This window comes from Ostrea edulis, chromosome 6, assembly GCF_947568905.1.
Source record: "Ostrea edulis chromosome 6, xbOstEdul1.1, whole genome shotgun sequence".
NCBI lineage: Eukaryota > Metazoa > Mollusca > Bivalvia > Ostreida > Ostreidae > Ostrea > Ostrea edulis.
The window spans coordinates 23,356,374-23,360,550 of NC_079169.1; the positions used below are offsets into that span (position 1 = coordinate 23,356,374).

The 4,177-nt window shown below is 36.8% G+C and overlaps 1 pseudogene; it reads left to right on the forward strand.

The window, feature by feature from the left end:
• The first annotated feature begins 677 nt into the window (after positions 1 to 677).
• Positions 678 to 3,960, forward strand: LOC125647066 (uncharacterized; annotated as a pseudogene).
• Positions 3,961 to 4,177: the final 217 nt, after the last annotated feature.

The following is a 4,177-nucleotide window of genomic DNA, read 5'->3' on the forward strand; positions in this document are numbered from 1 at the left end:
ATTTTTGAGAAAATTACAGGTTGTTTAACTTGGTCTATTTGGAAATTAATATTCTATGGAGGGTACATAATTTGTCCCCCCAACTCCTCCCAGTTTTCAAATGAGGACCATCTTATTTTGTGGAGTGTTTGTATGGGTATTGAAGATGTGCATCTGGGGAAGGATTTTAATTTTCTTCCATTTTTGAAAAAAAAATACAGGTTGTTGAACTTGGTCAATTTTGAGGAAATCTAGATTTTTAAGATAAGACCCTTTGTTCATATGAAAGTTTTTCACAGCCTCATGATGGCTGATAATACCTGAAGCAAAGTTATACAAATTATAGCACAAGAAAACACCCTATGTAAGCATTTCACAGGCGTATTATGTACCGTTTGTGGTACTCTTGTTAAATTCCGAATTCAAGCATAGTAACAAACACTTACACTTACGTTAAAAAGGAATGAATTTTGTCTCATTACAATTTGCACAGCCTTGAATTCTGCCTCTAAAAACAATAGTAAATGGGGCGAACATATTCTCGTATAAAGTGCTTGGTTAATCATTTTAAAAAATACATTGTATACTTTTTTTCACAGGAAGATGCCAATTTGACACGAATGCACCACCATGTCGCTGGCGTACTAGCGCATGGGCAAAACAAGTCCTATATATTTACATGGACAGACAAATTTGGAATGGACTGTAACGTCACCATCAATTGTCTCCTTGAGGTCCTTAATGATATTGCAGAGGTACAGTACACAAGGTAGATTATACATATATTGTTAGCTCAAGTGAGTTTTTTTATCACTAATTCATTGTCCGCCATCCTTTCATGGCAGGGTAATGATTAGTCATTTTGATATGTTAGCATTGACATGTAGTGCAGATTCAAGTTAATTCAGGTCATGGGCCCAGGTTTAGTATGGAGCATCAATACCTGGGGATCAAAGTGTTACATGAGAATTTATATTATTCAATACACATTATATAGAACCATTGCTGAATGATACTTGGTGAACTGTAAAAACAAGGTAAAAAAACCTCTTACTTTTAGAGGTCAAGTTCATCCATCAAAGTCAATGTCAGATTTACCAAATTGTTATCTGATGCTCCTTTAACTACAACTTCAGAGTGCTGTTTTATTCATTAAAATGCCCCCTGATATATATATAAAAATAGAAAATTAAATTTCCGTTTCCGATCGTTAGATGTATTCACTTTTAATTTTCAGGGAATTTCCCTCCCACCTACTTTATACATACAAAGCAGACAATTCTGCAAAGGATAATAAGAACTTCATATTAATGGGATTCCTGGCCAATTTGGTGCAAAGGAAAATTTTCAAAAAGGTTAGTATATTTGTTTCATCGATTTTAATTATTATACCCCCCGAACGAAGTTCAGGGGGTATATAGGAATCACTCTGTCTCTCCGAGCAGATTCGTGTCCGGGTCATAACTTCTTTCTGCTTTGACTTGGGCATACCATATTTGGCACACAGGTGGATCACCATGAGACGATGTGTCGAGTACCTTCATGACCTCGACCTCAAGGTCAAAATCAAAGTTTTTTAATTTTTTTTTTTTTTTTTACAATGGATTCATGTCTGGGCCATAACTTCTTTGTTCTTTGACATAAGCATACCGTATTTGACACATGAGTGTATTACCATGAAACGATGTGTCATGTACCTTCATGACCCTGACCTCAAGGTCAAAATTAAAGGTTTTTACAATGGATTCGTGTCAGGGCCATGACTTCTTTGTTCTTTGACATAGGCATACCATATTTGACAAATGAGTGTATCACCATGAGACGATGTGTCGGGTACCTTCATGATCTCTATATGACCTTGAACTTTGACCTCAAGGTCAAAATTGATTATAGGGTTTTGACATATTCATACCATAAGTGTATCACCATGAGACTATGTGTCATGTACATTCATGACCTCTTTATGACCTTGACCTTTGATCTGAAGGTCAAAATTATAAGTTTATGCCATGGATTTGTGTTCGGACTATATCTTCCATTTTCTTCTACAAAGGCATACCATATTTTTACACTCGGGAAAAAGGTAATTTATACCTATTCACAACACCCTTTGGGAGATTGGGGTAAGCGGGGGGTATTGTTAGTGAGCATTGCTCACAGTACCTCTTGTTACAATTAATTTGTCATCATATTAAAAGGGCATGGACATACATGTATGAGATGAAAAATTCTAATTTTATTTTTCCTTTTTTAACTCACCTGAGCTTTTCTGATCGTCCTGTTGTCTGTCCGTCTGTAAACTTTTTACATTAAGAACCATTGGACCAATTTTATTCAAACTTGGCAAAAAGCATCGTTGGGTGTATGACTTTCAAGTTAGGGGTAGGGTGGGGCCACAATAGAGGATCAAAGTTTTACATACAAATATGTTGGGGAAATCATTAAAAAATCTTCTTCTAAAGAACCACTGGTCTAGAAAAGTTTGCATTTACATGAAAGTTTTCTGACATCGTGCAGATTCAAGTTTGTTAAAATCATGGCCCCCGGGGGAAGGGTGGGGCCACAATAGGGATCAAAGTTTTACATAAAAATATATAGAGAAAATCTTCTCAAGAACCATCTGGCCAGAGAAATTTACATTTGCACAAAAGCTTCCTGACATGATGCAAAAGTCATGGCCCCCAGGTGTAGGTTGGGGCCACAATAGAGATCCAGATAAATGGGGGAGATCTTTGAATATGGGCCAATATATGAAATACATGTACACTACTTACATAAGGTTTTCATCTTAACAAAACTAATGTCTTGATAAACCACAGAAATTGGCCCCCCAAAATTCCAATCATTCCACAGTAACGTACATTACATGGTTATAAAGAGCAAGGATCTCTACCAAAACTGTAAAATCCATTACAATGGACCAGGACCCAGTTGCACAATGGTTAAATAAGTTTAACAGGCAGTTAACTTCCCATTAAGTCTTTTATTGATGAAAGTGTTAAGCTGTTAACTATACGTTACCGGTCAGTTGAATTTAACTCATCTTCGTGCAACTGGACACAGGGATTTAGGCTATAGGGTGGGTAGCCCAAATGGATACAATGTACAGTGGGTACAATATCAAAGTGCTAATGATACACACTTTTTATCAACATAATACATGATTTTCAATGAGTTTACTCTATGTATCAAAATAAGGAAATGAAAATCACATGCTTGTAAGCATAAATTCACTATGAGCAGGAGGGTGTTCGCTGTATCCATGTTTTACTGCATATTGTAAAAGTGCAACATTCAGATAACTTTATGCTTGATTGAGAAGTCCATTGAAGAGAGATAACTGTTATTCAATGACTATTAAGGTCTATAAGCCTCTTATTGTAGGGTTTATTTCAAACTTCTTTTTATGTTAAACACATCAATCACTAAATAATTTGTGTTAAATTTTCAGGTAAAGCTGTCTTTCCTAATGGTTGGACATACACATGAGGATGTGGACCAGATGTTTTCGAGGCTGTCTGTTCACCTGTCTGTTCAGTCCATCCCTACACTTCCTGTGCTCCAGAATTCGATGAAGGATGCATATCATCCTATACCGATGATTATGCATCTGAATGGGCTCTGGGACTACAGGGAGTTGGGAAAGGCATCTCTAGTCTCTCTTACTGGTCACATGTATTTAGGTTTAAGGAGGACCATGTGAAAGTCCTGATGGGATATAAGGAATGGCCATATAAAGCTACCGAAGACAAGACAGTAGATATCCAACTGGCTGAAGCATATAACCAGGACCCCGAACAAATTCATTCAGTGACAGAGAAGGGATCCAGGGCTTTTAATTCAATGATGGCAAACCTTGGGGAATGGCAGACAGGAGGGTAGTTAAGTGAGGAGCATGTCGGTTGGTGGAAGGAAGATTTAAGGTCCGAAAAGATCATGTACATTTCCTGTTCCCCCAAGGATTCTTCCTTTAATTCCTAAGAAGTTCCTCGTGAAGATGGAGATTTTTACTCAGCGATGACAATCTTGGGCCAGCATGTCTCAAAGGAATATGTTGAAAGTGAAATTTTAACTAGTTATAAGAATAATCATATACAATATTACGCTTGACTTAAAAGGAAAGGCAACCCTAACCACATAGTTGCTTTTATGAATAAAGTATCACTTACTGATATCGTAATTGACAGTCTTTAACTAC